This window comes from Hyla sarda, chromosome 3 (genome assembly GCF_029499605.1).
Source record: "Hyla sarda isolate aHylSar1 chromosome 3, aHylSar1.hap1, whole genome shotgun sequence".
Classification (NCBI taxonomy): Eukaryota; Metazoa; Chordata; class Amphibia; order Anura; family Hylidae; genus Hyla; species Hyla sarda.
This window is the reverse complement of record NC_079191.1, coordinates 324,167,158-324,193,635: the sequence shown is the minus strand read 5'-3', so window position 1 is coordinate 324,193,635 and position 26,478 is coordinate 324,167,158. Positions and strand designations below refer to the sequence as shown.

Sequence of the window (26,478 nt, the reverse complement as noted above, 5' to 3'; positions counted from 1 at the left end):
CTGATTGGTTGCTATGAACACCTGCACCGCTCTTTCTCTGCACAGGTTTTGATGGATCTCCTCTATAATACAGTATATTATAGTGCAGCTGTCACATGTTTTCTGTAAATAAGACTGACAGCACAGCCAAAGTGTATATACACATGGCAGACCTTCATAGAAACTGTTCCTGACTTGATTTTACAAAAGCACCAACTTTTATGGGGGCTAGGAATGGGCCGGAGCACATCTGCCCATTAAGTCTGGCAGACGTTTTTTAAATTACGAGAAGTGCCCTCTTTTTTTTACTTGAGCCCCTGCCCTTCAAAATGTCTGTGCACGTCCCTGGTGCCCAGTACTGTACACAGTATTCTATGTGTGGTCTGACTAGTGATTTGTACAGCGGTAGAATTATTTCCTTGTCATGGGCATCTATGCCCCTATTGATGCACCCCATGATTTTATTAGCCTTGGCAGCAGCTGCCTGACACTGGTCACTACAGCTTAATTTACTGTTAACTCAGACTTCTAACTAAGTCCTTTTCCATGTCAGTCGTCCCAAGTGTTCTCCCATTTAATACATAATCCCAGCCTGGATTTTTCTTCCCCATGTGCATTACCTTACATTTATCAGTGTTGAACCTCATCTGCCACTTCTCAGCCCAAACCTCCAACTGATCCAGATCCTTTTGTAACAGTGCACAGTCCTCTATTGTGTTGACCACTGTGGAGTTTAGTATCATCTGCAAAGATTGCTACTTTACTATTCAACCCCTCTACAAGGTCATTAACCCCTTAAGGATCCAGACCATTTTCACTTAACAACCCGGCCATTTTTTGCACATCTCACCACTGTCACTTTAAGCATTAATAACTCTGGGATGCTTTTACTTTTCATTCTGATTCAGAGATAGTTTTTTCGTGAAATTCTACTTTGTTAGTGGTAAAATTTTGTTGATACGTGCATCATTTATTGGAACCCAATTTCTCTTGAGTAAGGAAATACCTCATATGTGTATGTCAAGTGTTTGGCTGGCGCAGTAGAGGGTTCAGAAGGGAAGGAGCAACAATGGGATTGTGGAGAGTGAATTTTGCTGAAATGTTTTTTTTGGGGGGGGCATGTCGCATTTAGGAAGCCTCTATGATGCCAGAACAGCAGAAAAACCCCCACATGGCATACCATTTTGGAAACTACACCCCTCAAGGCACTTAACAAGTGGTCCAGTGAGCCTTAACACCCTACAGGTGTTTGACGACTTTTCGTTAAAAGGAGTAATAGGACAAAATGACCCCAAAATTTGTAACCCCATTTCTTCTGAGTATGGAAATACCCCTATAAATACCTTGTGTGGATGTCAAGTGCTCTGCTGGTTGCATTCACTTCCAGGCTGTGAAGAGACAGAGGTGCTGTTTGGGGACTGCAGGTGGAGAAGTTAACTAATTAGCAGCTGATAAATTGCAGCTGTTTTCAGCCTGCTAGCCCCTGCATTCACTTCCGGGCTGTGAAGAGACAGAAGTGCTGTTTGGCAACTATAAAACCAAGTATATCTAGCGATTGTCTGAGCTAGTGATTGTGTCTTTATACAAGAGTGTGACGTATACAAGTGAGTAAGTATAAAAGTGAGAGGGACTTTCAGGGAGTTTAATTTAAATATTTGATTTTTTTTTACTGTTAATACTTGCAATACCTAAATCTAGTATGGCCTCCATGTTGGAAAATGCAGTCCAGTGCACATCTTGTAATCCTTGAACAGCAGTTGGAGGGTGCATATTGTTGTGCGAGATGTGTGCAAATTGTTCATTTGGAAGCCCAGATCCTGGATCAAGAAGAGCGACTGGCAACACTGAGAAGCATTGACAACTTGGAGAGGAGTCTCCTGCTCACTGAGCAAGTACTCTCTGGGGTAGAGGTGAGGGAGGATAGTGGGACGGAGGTGCAGGACAGTCAGGCAGCTAGCTGGGTTACAGTTAGAAAATGGGGTAGAGGGAAAAGTGTCAGGGAGGCTAGTCCTGAACTGGCACACCCCAACAAGTTTGCCTGGTTGGCAGATGAGGGGGATGCCATTTCAGAGCTACTAGTACTGCAGCAGGACTCTGCCTCTGACCGCCAGGGAGAGAGGGAGTGGTGGTCTGCTCCAGTAAGGAGGGAAGGAGGAGTGCAGGGCAGGCCAGACAGGTACTGGTAGTGTGGGACTCTATTATTAGGGGGATAGACAGGGCGACCTGTCACAAAGACCGGGATCGCCAAACAGGGTGTTGTCTTCCTGGTGCTCGAGTTCGGCACATCGCGGATCGGGTTGACAGGTTGCTGGGTGGGGCTGGAGAGGACCGAGCAGTCATGGTACATATTGGCACCAATGACAAAGTAAGAGGTAGGCAGAGTGTCCTTAAAAATGATTTCAGGGACTTAGGCTGCAAGCTTAAAGGGGTACTACCGTGAAAAACTTTTTTTTTTTTTAATTAACTGGTGCCAGAAAGTTAAACAGATTTGTAAATTACTTCTATTAACCCCTTAAGGACCCGGGACTTTTCCGTTTTTGCATTTTCGTTTTTTCCTCCTTACCTTTAAAAAATCATAACTCTTTCAATCTTTCACCTAAAAATCCATATGATGGCTTATTTTTTGCGCCACCTATTCTACTTTGTAATGACGTCAGTCATTTTACCCAAAAATCTACGGCGAAACGGAAAAAAAAATCAATGTGAGACAAAATTGGAAAAAAAAACGCCATTTTGTAAATTTTGGGGGCTTCCGTTTCTGCACAGTACATTTTTCGGTAAAAATTACACGTTCTTTTTATTCTGTAGGTCCATATGGTTAAAATGATACCCTACTTATGTAGGTTTGATTTTGTCGTACTTCTGGAAAAAATCTAAACTACATGCAGGAAAATTTGTACGTTTAAAATTGTCAACTTCTGACCCCTATAACTTTTTTATTTTTCCGCGTATGGGGCGGTATGAGGGCTTATTTTTTGTGCCGTGATCTGAAGTTTTTAGCGGTACCATTTTTGTATTGATCAGACTTTTTGATCACTTTTTATTCATTTTTTCATGATATAAAAAGTGACCAAAAATGCACTATTTTGGTCTTGGAATTTTTTTGCGCGCACGCCATTGACCGTGCGGTTTAATTAATGATATATTTTTATAATTCAGACATTTCCACACGCGGCGATACCACATATGTTTATTTTTATTTACACTGGTTTTTTTTTTATGGGAAAAGGGGGGTGATTCAAACTTTTAATACGGGAGGGGTTAAATGATCTTTATTCAAATTTTTTTTTCACTTTTTTTTTTGCAGTGTTATAGCTCCCATAGGGACCTATAACACTGCACACACTGATCTTTCCCATTGATCACTGGTTTCTCATAAGAAACCAGTGATCGATGATTCTGCAGCTTGACTGCTCATGCCCGGATCTCAGGCACTGAGCAGTCATTTGGCGATCGGACAGCGAGGAGGCAGGTAGGGACCCTCCAGCTGTCCTGTAAGCTGTTCGGGATGCCACGATTTCACCGCGGCTATCCCGAACAGCTCCCTGAGCTAACCGGCATGGTTTCCCTTTCATTTTAGATGCGGCGTTCAACTTTGAACGCCGCGTCTAAAGGGTTAATAGCGTGCGGGAGCGCAATCAATGCCGCGCGCTATTAGCCACGCCGTGGCCCCGCGTTATAGATCGGGAGCGGACTCAGGGCGTACAGGTATGCCCTGGGTCCCTAACAGGTTAAAAAATCTTAATCTTTCCAATACTTTTAGGGGCTATATACTACAGAGGAAATGTTTATCTTTTTGAATTTCTCTTATGTCACGACCACAGTGCTCTCTGCTGACCTCTGCTGTTCATTTTAGGAACAGTCCAGAGCAGGAGAAAATCCCCATAGCAAACATATGCTGCTCTGGACGGTTCCTAAAATGGACAGCAGAGGTCAGCAGAGAGCAATGTGGTCATGACATAAGAGAAATCCAATAAGATAAACATTTCCTCTGTAGTATGCAGCCCCTAAAAAGTAGTGGAAGGATTAAGATTTGTTTTATAGAAGTAATTTACAAATCTGCTTAACTTTCTGGCACCAGTTGATTAACCTCTTCAGGACGCCGGGCGTATGCATATGCCCTTCATCCCGAGTACTTAAGGACGTGGGGCGTATGCATACACCCGTTGGAATTCAGGTCCCCGCCGCTAACCGGTTGGAGACTGGACCGGGATGCCTGCTGGAATCATTCAGCAGGCATCCCGGCACATCGCTGAGGGGGGTCCCCCCCCCATGTCAGCGATCGCAGAAAATAGCAGAACATTTTCTGCTATTTTGGGCTGATCGGGTCTCTGGTGACCCGATCACCCGGAAAATAGGGATGATTGGAGCTGTCAGTGACAGCCCTGATCATCCTGAGGGATAGGAGCAAGGTCGCAGTGCTGCGATCTCCTCCTATCTCCTGCCATTGGTCAGAACTGATTCTGACCAATGGCAGCGCAGGACAGTGGGTTGCAATGGCAACCCCCCGTTCTGCCCACCCCTGGATGTCGGGCAGAACGGGGGGGAGAAGATGGAGGTCGGTACCTGAGAAGAAGATGGCGTGGGGACCGCAGATCGTCGCTGGAAACAGGCGCAGGTAGGGAAACGACGGTGGGGGTGGGGTGTTGAAAGGAAGGAGGCAGTATTTACTTAAGCGATATTTACTGCTGCCCCTCCTAGTGGGTGCCAAACTGCAACTCCCAGCATGCCCAGACAGCGAAAGGCTGTCTGGGCATGCTGGGAGTTGTAGTTTTACAACATCTGAAGGGTGACAGTTTGGAGACCACTGTTACAGTGGTGCCCAAACGGTAGCCCTCCAGATGTTGCCAAACTACAACTCTCAGCATGCCTAGACTGCCCAGGCATGCTGGGAGTTGTAGTTCTGTAACATCTGTCCCTTCAGATTTAGCAATTTTCATGACATTTTTGAAAATTGCTGCTCTACTTTGAAGCCCTCGATTTTTTTCAAAAAGTAAAAATATGTCCATTATATGATGCCAACATAAAGTGGACATATTGTAATTGTGAATAAAAATAAAATTTGGAATATCCATTTTTCTTACAAGTAGAAAGCTTCAAAGTTAGAAAAATGCAAAATTTCAACGACGAAAATTTACCACCTAAATAAAGTAGAATATGTCACGAAAAAACGATCTCAGAATCAGAATATTTGGTAAAAGCGATTTAGAGTTATTAATGCGTAAAGCGACGGTGGACAGAATTGCGAAAAAGGGCTCAGTCCTTAAGGTGAAAAAGGCCTGCGTTTTCCACAGTAGTACCCCTTTAAGGCAAGGACCTCCAAGGTAGTATTTTCTGAAATATTACCTATACCACAAGCCACACCAGAGAGGCAGCGGGAGATCAGGGAGGTAAACAAGTGGCTCAGAAGCTGGTGTAGGAAGGAGGGGTTTGGGTTCATGGAGAACTGGGCTGAATTCGCTGTCGGATACCGGCTCTACCGTAGGGACGGCTGCACCTCAATGGGGGAGGGTGCAGCTGTGCTTGGGGAGAAGATGTCTAGAAGGGTGGAGGAATGTTTAAAGTAGGGACTGGGGGGGAGGGAACCTACAACGTAGAGGGGGAAGATAGTGCAGATAGAGAGGGGGGACTTAGTAATATACCTGGGGGTGGAGCGGAGGGAAGGGTTAAAATAGTTAATATGGATAGGCTTCATAGGAAGAAAAATCATACACCATTGTATTGCATGTTGACTAATGCCAGAAGTCTGACCAATAAACAGAGGAACTGGAGTGGTTGATGTCTGAAAAAAATTATAACATAGTGGGTATAACAGAGACTTGGTTGGACGATAGCTGTGACTGGGCGTTCAACATATAAGGTTATAGTCTATTCAGGAAGGATCCAACAAAACGGAAATGGGGAGGAGTTTGTCTTTCTGTAAAGTCCAGTCTGATGACCGCACTGCGGGAGGATATTTGGGAGGGAAACGATAATGTGGAGTCATTATGGGTAGAAATATATGGAGATAAAAAAAAAAAAAAATACTGGTAGGGGTTTGTTATAAGCCACCAAACAGGAAGAGGCAGAAGATCAATTACTGAAGCAAATAAACAAGGCAGCAAATCAGAATGAGGTGATAATAATGGGGGACTTTAACTATCCTGATATAAACTGGGGTCTGAGACCTGTGAATCTGATAAAGGAAACAGGTTTCTGACTATAGCTAAAGACAATTATCTGTCCCAAATGGTGCAGGACCCGACCAGAGGGGGCGCCCTACTAGACTTAATATTAACCAACAGACCTGACAGAGTAACTAATGTGCAAGTAGAAGGACACCTAGGAAATAGTCATCATAATATAATACATTATAACTTGTTCTTCAATAAGGGAATCTCTCGAGGGGCCACAAAAACAATGAACTTTAGGAAAGTAAAGTTCAATCAACTCAGAGAAGCCCTTAACAATATAAAATTGGATAATGTCCTCAAAAATATGAATACTGACACTAAATGGGAGACTTTTAGAAATATCTTAAATTCTCACTGTAAGATGTATATACCTTATGGGAATAAAAGGGTCAGAAATAAAAGAAAACCAATATGGATGAATAAAAATGTTAATTGGGCAATAAATGACAAAAATAAAGCATTTCAACTACTAAAACAGGATGGCACTGAAAAAGCATTAAAAAGCTATAGAGAAAGTTAAAATATGTAAAATACAGATAAAAGCCGCAAACATTGAGACAGAAAGACTCATTGCCAAAGAGAGTAAAACTGACCCCAAAATGTTCTTTAACTATATAAATAGCAAAAAGGTCAAAAATGAATGTGTTGGCCCTTTAAAAAAATGATGAGGAAGAAATTATAAAAGGGGATGAGGAAAAAGCAAATATATTAAACAAATTCTTCTCCACTGTATTCACAGAGATGAAATACAGTGTGATAAGATAAACTCCCCAGTACAGGTCACCTGTCTAACCCAGGAAGAAGTACAGTGCTGCCTACAAAAAAATCAAAATAGAAAAATCACCAGGTCCAGATGGCATTCACCCCCGAATTCTAAAGGAATTAAGTATTGTAATAGACAGACCTCTATTTTAAATATTCAGGGACTCTATAGTAACAGGGTCTGTTCCCCAGGACTGGCGCATGGCAAATGTGGTGCCAATATTTAAAAAGGAGACAAAAAGGTGACCCTGGAAATCACAGACCTGTTGGTTTAATCTCCATTGTATGTAAATTGGGGTTTCTAAGAGATGCTATTTTGGAGTATATTGATAAAAATAAATGTATGACTCCCTATCAGCATGGCTTTATGAGGGATCGGTCCTGTCAAACTAACCTGGTCAGCTTTTATGAGGAGGTGAGCTCCAGACTGGACCAGGGGCAATTGCTGGCAGTCGTATATATGGATTTTTCCAAAGCATTGGATACGGTGCCACATAAAAGATTGGTGCATAAAATGAGAAGGAATGGGCTGGGGGAGAATGTGTGTAAGTGGGTAAGTAACTGGCTTAGCGATAGGAAACAGAGGGTTGTTATTAATGGTACTTATTCTGATTGGGTGACTGTTACTAGTGGGGTACCACAGGGGTCAGTCTTGGGTCCTGTTCTATTTAATATATTTATTAATGACCTTGTAGAGGGGTTCAGTAGTAAAGTAGCAATCTTTGCAGATGATACTAAACTCTGTAAAGCAGTAAACACAATAGAGGACAGTGCACTGTTACAAATGGATCTGGATAGTTTGGGTGTTTGGGCAGAGAAGTAGCAGATGAGGTTCAACACTGATAAATGTAAGGTAATGCACATGGGGAGGAAAAATCTGGGATGGGGTTATATATTAAATGGGAGCACACTTGGGACAACTGCCTTGGAAAAGGACTTAGGGGTCTTAGTTAATACTAAACTTAGCTGTAGTGACCAGTGTCTGGAAGCTGCTGCCAAGGCAAATAAAATCATAGGGTGCATCAATAGGGGCATAGATGCCCACGACAAGGAAATAATTCTACCGCTGTACAAATCACTAGTCAGACCACACATAGAATACTGTGTACAGTACTGGGCACCAGTGTACAAGAAAGATATAGTGAAGCTGGACAGGGTTCAAAGATGGGCAACCAAATGGGGGGGGGGGGGGGGGGGGGGTGTCTGCTCATGGCCGCGTGAAGTCGCATCTCTTGGAGCTCCTGCCTGACGCTGCTAAATTCAAGCCTGCCCTGCTGGAATTGATGGGGGAGACTCACCGATGGGGGAAGAAGTAGTCAGCCTCGACACCCCTGACCCCCCACAGATGGATCTGTAGAGCTACTTTACCCGCTCCCAGACCCTCCGCTCGGGACCCGCACTCCGGTTGGCCTTGCCGGGCGCCATCTTGGAGGGGCCTGTGGAGGAGAGCAGCCAGCCTGAGCACCGGACCCCGAACTCCGCTTTCCCGCCAAACGCAACTGCAGTCAGCGCGCACCGCGGCCGGAGGGGTGAGTCAGCAAAGACAGAGCCTGCAGCCCCTGTGCTTACCCCCCGACTCTCTCCTCGGCCGATATTGCAGGGATCCACCCCAGTGAGACACCTTCCTTTGGACCTTCTGACGGGGGACAGCGCATTAACCCCTCCTGAGCCACGCTTGCAGCCTTCCATGGGGCCTTCTCCTCCTCAGCAGCGCTCTGACCAGGGTGCCCCCGGCCCGGCCTCGCACACCTCTCCTGCTGCTGGGACATAGATGGGCTCACCTGCGGTGCACAGGGCCCTGAGGCCACCCTCGCCCTCCTCTGATTGGGCCTCGGTTCTGTCCCCCTAACTGGGCCTCGGGGTCCCCCTGGTTTGAAGCTCCAGCTCCTGTGGGGAAAGCCTGCCCCCCTTCCCCTATGGACCCCGGGTCCCTTCCAAGGGGGAATGAGTGTAGCCCCCCTGGGGCTTTCATGAACCTGCCAGCTCCATCTCCACTTCCACCTGCCTGCAGTCTGGATTCCACTCCTCCAGTGTTTCATTTAAGTTATGCTCCATCTCATCTGCCTTGTCCTCATCCTGGGGTCCCACAGGGCCAACTAGTCGGTGTACATTGCACCCAACCTCCCTCTACACCCATTACTCTGGCGGATCTACAATCCTTGGTGCATGCCCTCCCTACCAAGGCGGATATTTCTAATCTTGCTCAACAGATTGTCACTGAATGCAAACAGGAATTTGCGCAATTCCGTTCAGAACTATCTACTCTTGATAACAGGGTCTCTGTGGTGGAAACAGCCCACGAATCTACTTCCAGTTTGGTTCAGGCTTTACAATCTGTGGTGAATAGTCATAAAGAATAACTGTTCTCCATGCAACAACACCTTGACGACCTGGAAAATCGTAGCCGTTGGAATAATATCATTGTCCGGCGTCTGCCGGAAGCGGTCTCCTCTAGCGAACTTTGGCATGTCCTTACCTCTATATTCAATGACCTGCTAGAACATCCACCTGATAGATATATTGAGATGGACAGAGCCCCCAGGGCCTTGAGACCCCCAAGTAATGATGATACTAACCCTCGAGATGCAATCTGCTGGGTTCATTTCTACGGACTAAAGGAGGACATTCTGCGAAACGCCAGATGGCGTCAAAGGATCTTTTATAAGGATGTGCCAATACAGCTATACCAGGACCTTTCTTGCCATACTTTAGCGCAAAGGGCAGCTCTCAGGCCTTTACTGCTTGCCTTACGTGAGAGGGGGATTCAATAATCGCTGGGGCTTCCCCTTGTCTCTCAATGTCAAACACAATGGTCGCTTTCTCACCTTGCGGTCACCGGATGACCTGCCAAGCTTTCTTCAGGATCTCGAACTCACTGATTTGTCCTTGCCGGACTGGCCTCTACCACAGATTTTCTCTACCACACGTCCTCTGCAACACACCTCACAGGCCCCCTGCGAAGACCCCGAGAGCGGGTCTCCCACCGAGGGGCCCTTCCCGCAAAGATCCCCGTACTGCTCTACAGATGCATCCCGTTAGCTCATCTCTGCGGCCTAACTAGACTTGGGGGTAGTAATAGTGGATATTGATATGTGATGGAGTTGTTGGTGTAGCTAATGCACTTTGCCTATGTTATGCTCTGTTTTTCTTCATGCTGATTGAAACTTTGTTCAATATTACATGTCCTTGAAGGGTCATATGGTGTCACTTGCTCTTCTCCCTGTCCTGTTCTTCTAACTATGTTTCCAAAGCTTCATCCCTGGTCCTTTCAGGTGGTGGTAGTCACTCTTCTATGTTACTTTCTTAGTTGGCGGCGCCAGGAGTCTTCCCCTCTATGTGGTCTAACTTACCTTACCCCCTCGTAGATAGCGAGTACCGGGGTTTGTCAACCTTGGGTCCTTGTTGTTTCTTTCCTCTTAGATACTGCAGCAGTAGAATCTTCTCTGTCCTCTACTTCTTTTTGAATTTTCCCTTTTTACTATTCTCTGTTTAAGTTTTATTTTCTACACTTCCTTGCTCATTTTTCCTCTGCTTTTTACTGGCTTCCTTGGTATCCCCTTGGAGTTCCTTTCTCTGGTTTAGTTTTGTGTTCTCCCCACCCTCTCCTGTCTGACGTCTCTTTTCCTTGTGTTTCCATTCCTTCTGTATCCATCCCACTCCTAGTGTGTGTCCCCCTTCCTACCAACAGGGGAGTTTTCTTTTCCCCACTTACTAGTGCCATTGTACTTTGCTGATGGTTGTTCATCTCTTCCATTATGGCTGGGGCGGATCTTAAGGTTGCTACGTACAACGCCAAGGGACTGAATACGCCCAAAAAACGCTCACAAGTGCTTCACCATTTCCATAAGCAAAAAGTACAGTTGGTATGTCTGCAAGAAACTCATTTTAAGGTAGGACATGCTCCCTCCCTCAAGCACCCACACTACACATCCTGGTATTGCGTGGACAATCCTCACTCCAGGTCCTGTGGGACGGCGGTTGCTATTCATAAATCCCTCCCTCATCAGGTCCTGAACAGTAGGATTGACCCAGAGGCTAGATATGTCCTCCTTTCTCATGGTGGGGGGTGAAGAACTTACACTACTTAATGTTTATGCCTCTAATGTGAATCAAATAGCGTTTCTGACACACCTGTTGGATGAGGTTATGCCGCTTCTTAGGGGTACCCTCATTCTGTGTGGGGACCTTAACCTGACCCTAGACCCGGTCCTTCACAACTTGTCAGGGCGCTCCTCCATCTCTTACACTACTATTAAACGCTTTAAGCGCACATTAGGCCTATTGCAACTATGTGACGTTTGGCGCTTGCTTCACCCCTCGGATAGGGATTTCAGTTTTTACTCACCTTCTCGTAATTCCTATAGCAGAATAGACTATATCTTATTGCAGCATAGCGCCCTCCCCTGGGTGACCTCTTCTAGTATGGGGAATATTCTATGGTCTGACCATTCCCCAGTTCTATGTACACTGCGCTTGCCTTCTTTGATCAGGGGGGAGTGGTCCTGGCGTTTGAACGACTCGCTTCTGCTGGATCCTGTCTGTGTGACTGATGTTAAGAAATCGATTGCTAATTTCCTCCTAGATCGTGCACAAGACTCCACATCCCCCCTGATGAAATGGGAAGCTGTTAAATGCGTGGTCCGTAGGGTATTTATTAAGCATGGCACTAGGCTTAAAAGGGGGAAGGCCCATGCTCTGAAACATGCCTTTGGGAGGGTGACAGACCTTGAGCTGGCTCATAAACGGGCCCTCTCATCTTCTGTCTTGGGTGAGTTGGCGCACCAGGAAGCTAGACGTCTTTTGGACACCTCTTCCAAACGCGCCTTACACTTATGCCGCAGTAAGTTCTATGAATTCGGCAATAAAAGTGGACGTATGCTTGGTAGAGCTCTCAGGGAACGCATGGCATCGTCCCATATTCCCTGTATCAAACATCGTTCAGGTGTGAAAGCCCATACAACCCCAGAAATAGCTGTGGAATTTTGTCAATATTATAGTGAACTTTCTCATCTCCCTGCCGCTGCACGTTCTGACCCTGCTTCTTTCCCTGTACCTGGTCTCTCCAGACTTACTGCCGAAGTGTCGGGGGTGCTGGATGCCCCGTTTACGACAGACACACTCCTTGGAGTTGTTTCCTCATTGCCGGGGGGTAAGAGTCCGGGCCCGGATGGCTACACCGCGGCATATTATAAGAAATTTGGGGAACAGCTAGCCCCCTTGATGATAGATTCCTTTAATGCAGTGGGCTCGGCCTTAGGGATCGACCGATTATCGGTATGGCCGATATTATCGGCCGATAATCACGATTTTGGGCATTATCAGTATCGGCAATTATTTTGCCGATAATGCCCCGCCCCCCGCACCGCCCCCACCGCACCGCGACCGCCACCCCCTCGACCCGCCGCACCGCACCCCCGACCCACAGCACCGCGTCGCACCCCCCACCGTGATGCTAGGCGGTATACCGGTATGGATTTTTTCCCATACCGCTATACCGGTCGGGCCCCTCCCCCACCCTCCGAGTCAATAAAAAAAATTAAACTTACCCGTAATGGGTAAGTGTCCGGGGGTTCCTGTAGTGTCCGGGGGCGTTCCGGGTGGAGGGTGGTCCGGTCCGGGCTGTCCTTCTCCACTCCGGGCAGGCTCCGGCCTAGTATGCTGCATAGACGCCGCTACGCCGTGACATCAGGTGCGTCGCTGCGCACGGGCGTCACTGCGCAGTGGCGTCTATGCAGCGTACTAGGCCGGAGCCTGCCCGGAGTGGAGAAGATGACCCGGACCGGACCACCCTCCACCCGGAACGCCCCCGGACACTACAGGAACGATGGATGGATGGCCCGGACCACCCTGACAGGTAGGGGAGAGAAGCGGGTGGTGGCGGCGGCCTATGGCCCCGCAAAAGCCACTGCAGATCATTGATTTAAAGCACCCGCTTTAAATCAATGATCTGCAGCGGTGTTGCAGGGGGTTAAATAGCCGATAACTTATACCGGAATATCGGTATAAGTTATCGGCTATCGGCCCTAACCTGCACCGATTATCTGTATCGGCCCTAAAAAAACGATATCGGTTGATCCCTACCCGGCATGTCCCTTTCCTCCCCAATCTACTACGGCTCATGTTGCGGTGCTTCCCAAACCGGGCAAAGACCCACAAGTATGCTCCAGTTACAGGCCCATTTCGCTGCTGAATGTGGACCTTAAGCTATTCTCTAAATTGATCGCAATTAGGCTGGGCGCCCATTTACCCAGGCTAGTTCATCCTGATTAGGTGGGCTTTGTCTCGGGGAGGGAAGCACGCGATAACACATTAAAAACCCTGGATATAATCAATCATGCCCAATCTAGACAAATCCCCCTTATGATTCTCTCTCTAGACGCTGAAAAAGCGTTCGATCGCATTTCGTGGTCGTCCCTGAGGGAAGTGCTGGGAGTTATCGGGTTGGGCCCGGTTCTTACAGCTAAAATTATGTCCTTATATCATAACCCTTCCGCTAGATTAAGGATTAATGGTTCCCTATCACCTCCCTTTTTCATTCACAACAGCACTCGCCAGGGTTGCCCCTTTTCCTCTCTCCTTTACGTGCTTGTTATGGAACACCTGGTAGCTATACGCAGGAATCCTGACATTACGGAGATTAGGATTGGTGAAGCTGACTAAGTGCTCTGCATTTGCAGATGATCTTTTGGTTTATATCACTAACCCCCATGTGTCACTCCCCTCCTTGATGTCTGTGGTGTCTGGATTTGGGGCTTGGTCCAATTTTAAAATTAACGTATCCAAATCCTTGGCTTTGAAGGTCTCTTTCACCCTCCCAATAGTGGACATGCTCAAAATAAATTTTCCCTTCACCTGGCCCTCTCAGGAAATTAAATACTTAGGAATTGTGGTCCCCTCGGACTTATCCCTCCTATACCAACGTAATTTTGCTCCTCTCCTTTCCCACTTCACGTCCTACTTAGAGAAATGGCAAACCAAGACTCCTTCTTGGTTTGGCAGGGTTAATGCCTTGAAAATGACTTCTGCCTAAGTTGTTGTACCTTTTACAAACCATCGTACTATGCACGGAAGGTTTGGATTATTTGTGTGGAAGGGAGGGAAATTGCGGATTAGTCGTAGGGTTTTATTCCGTCCAAAGGCGGAGGGGGATTGGGCCTTCCAGATTGTCGTCTATACTATCTGGCTGCTACGCATGCTAGGCTGTTGGACTTGTTGCATAACGCTGAATCAAAACCCTGGGTTCGAATGGCCCATGATTTATACCCGGTTGTGTTGGCTGGACTGCCGTGGATGCGGCCCCCGCCCCTCTCCTCCTTGTCCTCGTTGACCTTCACCTCCCAACGGACATTGTCCGTTTTGTGTGGCCAGAAGTTAAATGATTCCTTAGTAGACCCCGCTGGTCCTATGCTCCCTGTCACTAGTAATCCTGCTTTTCCTCCCGGGCTGTCTTCCGGGTGTCTATTGAAGGTCCCGGCAATACCCCCTGCTCGTTTCTACCACATGCTTTCCTCTGACCTGTTGCCCATGGCTTCTCTAATGCGGGAAGAGTCCCATAGAAGCAGTTGTCTCTTTACCTATGCGCAACTTCGACATTCTTATGCTGCTACTAAACGGCGTTCGAAACTGCACAGGGAACTGACCACATTTGAGAAGCTGTGTCTACTGCCTCCGGTGCCCTCTCACACGATAGGCTTTCTTTACCACTTGTTGCTTTCTCGCTACAATACATTCCTACCATCCTATTGCGCTGCATGGGAACGGGAGTTGGGAATATCGCTGTCCCCAGCCCAATGGGCTAAGTGCTTTAAGCTCTCTCATAAATCAGTAGTGGCTTGTAAGGCCCAAGAGACAAATTATAAAGTGCTCACTCGTTGGTACCGTACCCCAGCCCAGCTCCGACATTGGTTTCCCATGGTCCCTGACAATTGCTGGCGATGTGGGGACTCGGTGGGCACTATGACCCCCCATATGGTGGTCTTGCCCTAGACTTTCATCTTTCTGGTCTACGGTGCTCAGAGTAATCCGGGCGGTGACAAAAACAGACATCCCTCATTCTCCGGCAGCTGTTCTACTTTCCCATCTACCTATGTCGGCCAACTCATTCCAGAAGTCCCTCCTTAGTTATAGGCTTCAGGCGGCCTGTATGGTCATTCCCCGTAGGTGGAGATCGCCTATTCCCCCCCACTATTGGTGAGTGGTTAACTGAAATTGCGCTTACCCAGGGTATGGAGGAGTTGGTGGCCCTTTATCCTGCAGAGAATGACAGTTTCCCGAAAACTTGGTTTGATTGGCTGACATTTCAATCCTCCCCTGGATATAGGGATCTGTTTGGCCCTCTCCCTATCCCTCCATGATCCGCTCATGTATATTATGTATACTAGATATTTAGGGACAGCATGTTGATCCAGAGATTTATTCTGATGCCATATTTGGAGTAGGGAAGGAATTTTTACCTCTAGTATGAGTGTTTTTTGCCTTCCCCTGGATCAACTCAGTAGGGACTCATTAGGGATATAGGTTGAACTAGATGGACTCTGGTCTTTTTTCAACCTTACGAACTATGTTACTACAATGCTCAGAAGAGAAGGAGCACCATTGAGATTTTGGAGAAAGAATTAGTTTTGAATGGAAGTCAGGGGCCATGTAAGTTTACAAAGCCCCCCGTGGTGCCAGAACAGTGGACTTCCCTACATGTTACCCCATTTTGGAAACCCTACCCCTCACAGAATTTTATAAGGGGTGCAGTGAGTATTTACACCCCACTGGCGTTTGACAGATCTTTGGAACAGTAGGGGGGGGGGGATCGGAGTCAGATGGGGTCCAGCGGCCTTGAACCTTGCTGTCCCGGGAACACACCTCCCCAGCCGAGGAGACTCCTGTCTGTGGTCAGGACATGCCATGTGAGAGGCAGGAAGGAGCCGGAGCCACCAAAAGGAGGGAGCGGCGAACTAGGAGCGAAAGCCTGATCCCGCGGTGGAGAGACAAGGGGGATTTGTTCCACAGAGAGTATGGCCCACTGGAGAAGAAGGTACCGAAATTGGGCAAACTGGACTGCCTCCATGGAGGCCACCATCTTGCCCAGGACGAACATGCAGGCACGGACGGGAACCAGACCCAGCCGCCGAAGAGAGTGAATCCCCCACAACAGCTCCCGGAGCTTGTCCTCCGGAAGAGTAAGACAGGCTGCCGCCCCGTCAAAGCGGATCCCGAGATAAGTCAGAGATTGGGACCGGGACAGGTTGGATTTTGCGCGGTTGATGATCCAACTGAAACTGGAAAGGGTCTGCAGAGTAATGTTGAAGCTAACCCGATTCTGTTCAAGGGAGGGCGCCTTGATGAGTAGGTCGTCCAGATAGGGGAGGACCGAGACACCTCAAGAGTGGAGGAGAGCCACTTTTGCCGCCAGCATCTTGGTGAAGACTCGGGGAGCAGCCACTAGGCTGAAGGGTAGGGCGACAAACTGAAAATGGCCCGCAGGAACAGCAAACCTTAGAAATGCTGGTGGGCTGGAAGGATCGGAATGTTTAATTAAGTGTCCCATATGTCCACAGAAGAGAGGAACCCCCCCCCAGATCCATGGAGAAGACCACTGACCGCACGGATTCCATCCGGAAATGCCATAGGCGCACATGACCGTTTAGAAACTTCAAATCGAGAATGGGTTGGACAGTGCCATCCTTCTTGGGAACTACGAAGAGATTGGAGTAGAACCCCGAAAAACGTTCCCGAGGAGGGACCGGCAAGATCACTCCCTGGAACAGGAGAGTGAGAAGGGCAACCTGAAAAGCTGCAACAAAAGAGCAGGAGATCGAAAGGGGAGGGACCAGAAAAAACAATCCCAGGAAATAGAAGAAAATGCTATTCGATAGCCCTGGGATACGACCTCTCGAACCCAAGCATCCTGAACAGAGTAGACTCAAATGGTGGCACACCCTCAGGCAGTGGAAGGCTTGAGAGTCCCGGATTTGGAAGAGGGGCAGTTGGAACTGGGCCCCGACTTTCAGGAGGAGCGAGCCTTGAAAGAGGGTGCTCTTCTATTCTGAGGGGCCACCGTTTTGTCCTAGCAGCCCGAGAAACGAAAGGGGCGAAAGTCTTTCACCGGGAGTCCGAATGGCTTGGACGATTTTAGGGTAAGAGGGAACTCTTGCCCCCGGTAGTCTCAGATATGATCTCATCTAGGCATTTGCCAAAGATACAAGACTCCAGGAAAGGCAGCTCAGTAAGGGAGCACTTAGAAGCCGCATCTGCATTTCAAGCTTTAAGCAACATCAAACGCTTAAGGGCCACCAGATTACCCAAGGCAAAAGCAGCGCAGGAGACTCCAAGGAGGCCGAGCAGATGTAGTCCCAGGCATTAGCGATCTACTGGGGGAGGCGCCTGCTAAAATCCCCTGGCGTAATTGACCGGCTCATACCGAGAGGGCTTTGGAAACCCAAGTGGAGGCAAAAAGCTGATGACAAGACAGAGCCTGGTACTTCAAAGGCGAATTTTGCCAAATTTTCAATACTTTTATCCGATGGATCCTTAAAGGAGGTGGCATTAGCCAGCGGCAAGGTAGTGGATTTAGATAGCCGTGACACAGAAGGGTCCACTGTAGGAGGAGAAGACCACTTCGCCACCAGGTCTTGAAGGAAGAGAGAGAGAGACAGAGAGTCCAGAGCTTCTTAGACCCATGGAAGAGTTTGTCTGGATGCTTCCAGGCCGCTTCCAACAGCTCGTCAAATTCCGTGTGAGAGCTGAAAACTTAAGGTGCACGTTGAATGCGGCAGAAGGACAATTCAGGACTGCGTCTGAAGTTCTTGGGTCCTGTAGGTGGAAGGTGTCCCTGACTGCAGACACCAGACCGTTAACCATATTTGATATACGGGAAGCCTCTTCCGAGTCAGGCCCTGTTCACACACTCGAATTATCGCGGGCTGAATTCCACGAGCGGAGAATCTGCCAGGCGGCCGCCAAAGGTATTTTGGCGCAAGGGCCGCGGGGCACTGAGCAGTCACCATTGACGGCTATGCAGTGCTCGCGGAATCCGCACAAAGAATGAACATGTTCTTTCTTTGCGCGGAACAATTTCAGCAGCGGAATTGTCCGCCGTGGAAATTCCGCAGTGTGAACGGGTCTCGCGGAGACCCATTCACACTAATGGCCACATGGCCTCAGAGGGAGGGTCTGATTCAGAGTCAACAAGCTCCCCTGGGGACCGGGAGCGCACTGCAAAAGTCTTGGACTGGGAACAGAGGCGCGGGGACCAGGAGCAGACACTGGGTGACCGGTCGCGGCGGTGGCGCCTAGGGGGGTGGAGAATGAGAGCGGGAACGGCGGTGGGAGGACCTCGCTCGGCTGGACTCAAGGGATGATTCTGAAGAAAGGCAATCTGGATGGCCAAGGAAGAGCCGTTGGGAATGGCGGGAGGGGTGCTCAAGGGTCATCTCCCTAGTAGAGGAGCGCAAAGAGGATCGCCACAAGGCGGAGACCACCTCATGTGAGACCCTGGCCAAATCGGAGATGGTCTGAGAGAGAGAGAGAGAGAGGGGAAACCCATTCAGGAGTGCAATCAGACATTCCGCAGTCCAGCGGACTGTCCTCAATGGTAGCCATGGGAGGACTGGCCGCAAGGACACAGGACGGACAGGTAGGCTCAGACATAAGGGCCACTAGTAAGTCAGACAACAGACAGACAAGGAGCAATCTCACCCAGGTCCTGTGTCCAGAGAGATACAGGTCTTGAAGAGGCAGCTGGAGCAGACTGTAGCACAGGGAGGCTGCATAGAGGCTTTGCTGAGCTGTGCAGGCCAGGAGCCCTGAAGGTCCCCATTGAAGCAGGGTAGTAGAAGGAGCCAGCTGACCCGCGTAGCCCCAGGAGTGGTGAAATCCAGACCCATGGAATGCGCGCTTGGCCCCTATAGCACAAGAGAAGTAGGGGGAGGAGAAATATAGCCCCCCTGCAGCGCGCACCCCTCCTGATAGGGTAACATCAGGTCCTGGAGCACGCGGTGCGAAAAGATAGGCCGGCCCATGAGAGGAGGAGCACCAGGAATCCTGGGCGTGCAAACTGTTGGGCGCAGCTACAGGTAGCGCCGGAATTCGTAGCGCAGCCCAGCGACAGAGGAGACCTCCGGCAGTACAGGGCGCCGCCGGAGGGGGCATAGAGTGCCAGAACGGAGGCCGTGGTGAGAAGAAACACTAGAAGGCCCAAGCCGCGGGCTAAAGTTGGTGTCTCGCCTGCGGCCCGGAGTAGCCCAGTGGTCACCCAAAGGAAAAGAAGGGCCATGGCCCCCTGCAGGGAAAGTTCCAACCATGAGGAGAGCACTGCAGAAAGGGCAAGTTAACCCCTACCTCCCAAGAAAACCAGATTACCCTTCCACAGGAAGAAAGGAGCCCCACTGAAGAGAGGGAAGGGAGGGAGGGAAAAAAAGGGGGGGGACATACTCACCCACATAGAGCTGTGCATACTCACGCATTAAGTCTTCGTACAGCTAGGTCCACCGGCAAACGGGGGACCCGGACCCCGGGTACACCACCAAGCCCTGGCTGATGGTGAGGAGGGATTAACGGCCCATTCAGCAATGGACCGTTCCCCTAGCTCACAGGTGGGGGGTCAGGCAGCGCCATGCTCTTGTCGCCCCACACTAGAGAAAACAAAAAAGGGAGAGAAAATCTAACTAGAAACTGAAACTAGGAAAAAAAAATAAAAATAATGAAATAAGACCAAGTCTGGGGAACTCCAGACCTGTCTGCCTCCTGCTGACACTAAGCTAAAACTGAGTTGCTCAGAGCCAGGAGGTAGTATATCCTGCTTGGAGGGGCCAACTTTCTTTAGTTTTTTTGCCTAGTGTCAGCCTCCTAGTGGCAAGCAATATATATCCATGTTCCTGTGTCCCACATTGAAGCACTAGAGAAATATTAAATCGCATAGCACCCAAGACTAGTTACTAGTGGGGTACCACAGGGGTAAGTCACCCAATCACTATAAGTACCATTAATAACCACCCTCAGTTTCCTATCACTGAGCCATTTACTTACCCACTTACACACATTCTCCCCCAGCCCATGCATTCTCATTTTATGTACCAATCTTTTATGTGGCACCGTATCAAATGCTTTGGAAAAATCCATATGTACGACATCCAGCAATTCCCCCATGTCCAGTCTGGAGCTCACCTCCTCATAAACCGATCCCTCATAAACCCATGCTGCTATGGGGTCATACATTTATTTTTATTAAGATACTCGAAAATAGCATCTCTTAGAAAACCCTCAAATAATTTACATACAACGGAGGTTAAACTATCAGGTCTATAAGACCCCTATTTAAATATTGGCACCACATTTGCTATGCGCCAGTCCAGGGGAACCTTCCCACTGTTCTGGTAGCATGGGGGCTTTGTAAACGCACATGGCCCCCTGACTTCCATTCCAACCAAATTTTCTCTCCCAAAGCCCATTGCACTCCTCTTCTGAGCCCTGTAGTGTGCCCACAGAACACTTTAAATCCACTTATGGGGTATTTCTATACTCAGAAGAAATGGTGTTACAAATTTTTTTTTTCGGGGGGTGGGGTTTCCTATTACCTCTTGTGAAAATAAAAAAATTGGGGTAAGACCAGCATTTTAGTGAAAAAAAAAAATCTAAATTTTTCATTTTCATGCCCAACTTTAGCGAAAATTTGTCAAAACACCTGTGGGGTGTAAAGGCTCACTGTACCCCTTGTTACTTTCCTTGAGGGGTGTTGTTTCCCAAGTGTGCCATGTGTTATTTTTTTCTGTTCTGGCACTAAATTCCTAAATGCAACATGCCCTCCCAAAAACCATTTCAGCAAAATTTGCTTTCCAAAAGCCAAATGTGTCTCCTCCTCTTCTGAGCATTGTAGTGCGCCCGCAGAGAGCAAATTTTGGGGAAAAAAAACCTGCATTATAGTGAAAAAAAAAAAAAATATATATATATATATTTTAATTTACACATCTGACTAACGAAAAGTCGTCAAACACCTGTTGGGTGTTAAGGTTTACTGTACCCCCCCTCCCCCTTTTTATGTGCCTTGAAGAGTGTAGTTTCCAAAATAGTATGCCATGTGTTTTTTTGTTTTTTTTTGCTACTATGGCACCATAGAGGCTTCCTAAATGTGACATGCCCCTCAAAAAACATTTCAGCATAATTCACTCTCCAAAATCCCATTGTTGCTCCTTCCCTTCTGAGCCTTGTAGTGCACATGCAGAGCACTTTACATCCACAAATGAGGTATTTCCTTTCTCAAGTGAAATTGGGTAACAAATTTTAGGGGGCTTTTTCTCCTTGTAAAAATTCAAAAACTGGGTCTACAAGAACATGCGAGTGTAAAAAAATTAAGATTTTGAATTTTCTCCTTAATTTTGCTGCTATTCCTGTGAAACACCTAAAGGATTAAACTTTCTGAATGTCATTTTGAATACTTTGAGGGGTGCTGTTTTTATAATGCGGTCATTTCTGGGGTATTTCTAATATGAAGGCCTCCTCAAATCCACTTCAAACTGAACTGGTCCCTGAAAAATTCTGATTTTGAATATTTCGTGAAAAATTTTAATGTCAACTTTATGGTGCAAACATAAAGTAGACATATTGGGGGAGATTTATCAAGAAATGTCCCTTAGAACAAATTTCCACCTTTTTTTTGTCTATACTTGGACTCGAGTGCGCCTTATTCATCAATAATGCACAGCGTAATGATGAACAAGGCGCAGCACTCCTTTAGCGTGAAAAGTTCTCAACCCGTGGTACACGTACCCATAGGGGTACGTCAAGGGTTGAGCGTTGGTATGCGAAAGCGCAGACAAATACTTGCCATGCACTGGCAAGTACTTGTCAGCGCAGAGCCGGGCAAACCTCCAGCTGTTGCAAAACTACAATTCCCAGCATGCAGTGACAGAAGAGCATGCTGGGACTTGTAGTTATGCAACAGCTGGAGGCACACTGGTTGCAAAACAGTTTGTTACATAACTCAGTGTTTCCCAACCCGTGTGCCTCCAGCTGTTGCAAAACTAAAACTCCCAGCATGCATGGTCTGTCAGTGCATCCTGGGAGTTGTAGTTTTGCAACAGCTGAAGGCACACGGGTTGGGAAATACTTAGTTAGAAAACAGATAATGTTTCCCAGACAGTGTGCCTCCAGTTGTTGCAAGACTACAAATCCCAGCATGCCCAGACAGCCGAAGGGCATGCTGGGAGTTGTAGTTTTGCAACAACTGGAAGAGAACAGATTGGGGACCACTGTGTAGTGGTCTCCAAACTGTGGCCCTCCAGATGTTGCTAAACTTCAACTCCAAGCATGCCCAGACTGCCTAGGCATGCTGGGAGTTGTAGTTTGGCAACATCTGCAGGGCCAGATGTTACAGAACTACACCTCCCAGCATGCCTGGACTGTCTGGGCATGCTGAGAGTTCTAGCTTTGCAACATCTGGAAGAGCACAGATTGGAGACCACTGCACAGTGGTCTCCAAACTGTGACCCTCCAGATGTTGCAAAACTACAATTCCCAGCATGTCCAGACAGCCAAAGGCTGTCTGGGCATGCTGGGAGTTGTAATTTTGAAACTCCTAGAAGCAGCAGCGAAGATTAGTGATGATCTTCACCGCTGCCTCCTCCACTTGCCTGCCGCCGGTCCCCCCCGCAGCTCTCGGGGTCCTCTTCACCTGCTCTGCCCGATGATGGTCCTGGGGGGCCTAGCAGAAGTTGTCCCCCGCTGGTAACAGCAGGACTTCTGCCAGTTAACCCGTGCGATGCCGCGCATCGCTGGGTCAACTGAATGCCGTCTATAGACGGCGGAACGCGCGAAGGACCTGCGCAATTCGCCGTCTATAGACGGGATTCTGCGGAAAGGGGTTAAAGGTTGGATTGCGGAAGGTAGAAGTGATTCTCATGCCTGCTGGTAGGTGGTGTAGCTGTGCGCCTAAAAATTTACCTTTGCGCACAAAATAGCGACTTTTGACAAAAGTCGCAAATGATAATTATGTGACCACTGCATGGTCAAAAAGAAAATGTTCTTCGGGTAGGCAAAAAGAGTGAAACTGTCTATATCAAAAGGCGCATAAAAGTCTCAAAATATGCTGCTTGCGCCTGAACTGCACCTGCACATAGACAAAAAAAATGCTCTAAAAGCAATGATAAATCTCGCCCATTATATATATGAATCAATATCGGGGACATTTATCATCGTTGCTTTGGTAAGCAAGTTCTGTAGTCATTTATTTCTTGCAATTTTTTTGCTTATGTATGACATATTTATCATACTATCACAGGGGGTTGATATATTTGGCTTACATGAGCAAAAACCAAGAAATCACTTTTAAATACCATTTTTTTAGCACACATAAGCAAAAACCAAATAATGACTACAGAACACCACTTTGCAGCTTTGAAAAAAAATGTGCATATTATATAATATATATGAGTGTGTGTGTGTGTGTGTGTGTTTATTAAATTTTTTTAACACTGCTTTTTCTCCCTAAATGTACTCTTTATTTTGTTACTTCTTCTACAGATCCGTGTATCCTGTGGACTCCTTCGGTGGACTACTTTGACGACCGGCGTTTTTCTTTGCTTGATATTAATAAAATGATTAATGAGGGCTTGTGGGGGAGTGTTTTTTTGTAATAAAAAATTTTTTAAACCTGTTTTTTTTTTTTTTTTTAACTTACTGGACAGGCTTAGTAGTGGAATCTGTCTTACAGACTGAGTCCATTACTAAGCCAGGCTTAGCGTTAGCCACAAAAACAGCTAGCGCTAACCCCAAATTATTACCCCGGTCCCCAACACCACAGGGGTGCCGGGAAGAGCCGGTACCAACAGGCCCGGAGCATCAAAAATGGCGCTCCTGGGCCTAGGCGGTAACAGGCTGGCGTTATTTAGGCTGGGGAGGGCCAGTAACAATGTTCCTCGCCCATCCTGGTAACGTCAGGCTGTTACTGTTTGGTTGGTATTTGGCTGAGAATAAAGATAGGGGGGACCCTGTGGTGTTATTTTTTTTTTATATTTAATTATTTATTTAAAAAAAAAAAAAAAAAAAAAAAGCATAGGTTCCCCCCTATTTTTATTCTCAGTCAAATACCAACCAAACAGTAACAGCCTGACGTTACCAGGATGGGCGAGGAACATTGTTACTGGCCCTCCCCAGCCTAAATAACCCCAGTCTGTTACCGCCTAGGCCCAGGAGCGCCATTTTTGATGCTCCGGGCCTGTTGGTACCGGCTATTCCAGGCACCCCTGTGGTTTTGGGTACCGGGGTAATAATTGGGGTTAGCGCTAGCTGTTTTTGTGGCTAACGCTAAGCCCTGACTTAGTAATGGATTCCGTCTATAAGACAGCTTCCACTACTAAGCCTGTCAAGTAAAAGTAAGGAAAAAACACAACAGGTTTAAAAAAAAATTTACTACAAAAAAACACTCCCCCACAAGCCCTCGTTTACCATTTTATTAAAATCAAACAAAGAAAAACGCTGGTCATCGAAGTAGTCACCGAATCCGAAGGAATCCACAGAATACACGGATCTGAAATGAGAAGGAAAAAAAAAAATGGGTTAGTACATTTATTATCACCTGCTCGCACATCTCCCGCCCCGCACGACTACAACTCCCAGCATGCTCTTACAGTAAGGACATGCTGGGAGTTGTTGTGTGGGTGCTGACAGACTCCTATATCCCCTAATCATGTCACTGTTCCGGTCGGGTCCTGTGATTGGCTGCTGGTCCTGGCCAATCACAGGACCCAGCGGGAAATGTGAAATGACAGCAGGGGATTTAGGAGTCTGCGGCGCTGGTATATGTTTAAGGAGCCCCGGCTGACATTACAGTGCAGCCACCCGGGCTCCTCATACGGCCTCCCCGCTACTCTCACTTAATAATGATCGGGACACTGATATACATCCCCCCTTGTCTCCCGCCCGCGCAGCTCAGCTCCCGCTGTTACAAGACTACAACTCCCAGCATGTCCTCACTGTAAGGGCATGCTGGGACTTGTAGTCTTGCAACAGTTAGTAGACAGATGGGAGTTGTGTGGCGCTGGCAGGTGAGAGGGATGGGATGTAAATCACTGCAGTGTCCCTGTAGCGAAGTGAGGGTAGCGGGGAGAAAGTATGTCGGAGCCCGGGCGGCAGTAGCTTTTCCTGCTCCATGTTGGAGCTGGAGTAAATTTAGTCAATTTTTAAAGGGGTACTCCAGTGAAAACCTTTTTTCTTTTAAATCAACTGGTGGCAGAAAGTTAAACATATTTGTAAATAACTTCTATTAAAAAATCTTAATCCTTCCTGTACTTATTAGCTGCTGAATACTACAGAGGAAATTCTTTTCGGAATGCTCTCTGATAAGATCACGAGCACAGTTCTCTCTGCTGACGTTATTATAATAACGCTTTATTTATTGTTGTCCTTAGTGGGACTTGAACCCAAGTCCCCAGCACTGCAAGGCAGCAGTGCTAACCACTGAGCCACCATGCTGTCCTTAGCATATGTCTGCTATGCATGGTTGCTAAAATGGACAGAGATGTCAGCAGAGAGCACTGTGCTCATGATGTCATCAGTGTTCCAAAAAGAAAGGAATTTCCTCTGTAGCATTCAGCAGCTAATAAGTACTGGAAGGATTAAGATTTTTTAATAGAAGTAAATTACAAATATGTTTAACTTTCTGCCACCAGTTGATTCAAAAGAAAAAAGGTTTTCACCGGAGTACCCCTTTAAAGGCAGTTGCGACTTTTTATTGCGCAGCTGCGAATGTCGCAGTTAATAAATACCTGACTAAAGCAAATCCATTTTGAAAAATTCACTACATGAATCCTCTTGCTTTTCTTGTTCTTCACGCAAATTGTCGCACAAAAACACACGTAGTTGCAGTTGCGACAATTATAGTAAAGAAAACCTGACTAAACCCCTTGATAAATGTCCCCCTATATAATTTATTTGGAATGTCAATTTTCCTTACAAGCAAAGAGCTTCAAAGTTAGAAAAACGCTAAATGTTCAAATTTTTCATGAAATTTTGGAATTGTTCACCAAGAAACTATGCAAGTATCGATGAAAATTTACCACCATGTTAAAGTAGAATATGATATGAAAAAACAATCTCTGAATCAAATTAGTAAGTAAAAGCATTCCAGAGTTATTAATGCTTAAATTGACAGTGGTCAGATGTGCAAATATGGGCTTGGTCCTTAAGGGGGCTAATGGACTGGTGAATACAATTGATCCATTTTCCTGATGTATTTGTTAACATTGCCTCACTCAATAGCGGGGTCATCATTGTTATCAAGTCCCTAAAAATGTACTTCTACTTTTGGAATATGGAGCAAGTGTAGTCTCCAGTAGACTACATCTGCCTTTTAATTTTTGTGGACATGTTGGGGAGTATGCCATGGTATAAGTCGGCAATCTATTTAACAGGGTGCCAATGTATACCCTAACTGTATGGCGAAAACATGATGTGCATCCATATTGTAGCCACTAGCTCTACCCATTCAGGAGTCTTATGCATCTAATTAAAAAAGGATCAAAGGAATCTATGGATTGTGTTATTTCAGCTGATCTGAAATGTGGTATAAAACAGAATA

General features: G+C 47.1%; 1 protein-coding gene across 4 annotated transcripts in view; it reads left to right on the top strand.

Moving 5' to 3' along the window:
- The window catches only part of ACOXL (acyl-CoA oxidase like), a 555,195-nt gene that overhangs the window by 33,406 nt on the left and 495,311 nt on the right, over positions 1–26,478 (top strand). Inside the window, exon 1 of one of the 4 annotated variants that reach the window (XM_056567228.1) lies at positions 10,683–10,804. The exons of the other annotated variants lie outside the window; for them this stretch is intronic. The gene's annotated coding sequence lies outside the window, so the exon portion shown is untranslated. Of the gene's footprint in view, positions 1–10,682; positions 10,805–26,478 lie in introns of those variants that run through there. 4 annotated transcript variants of the gene reach the window in all.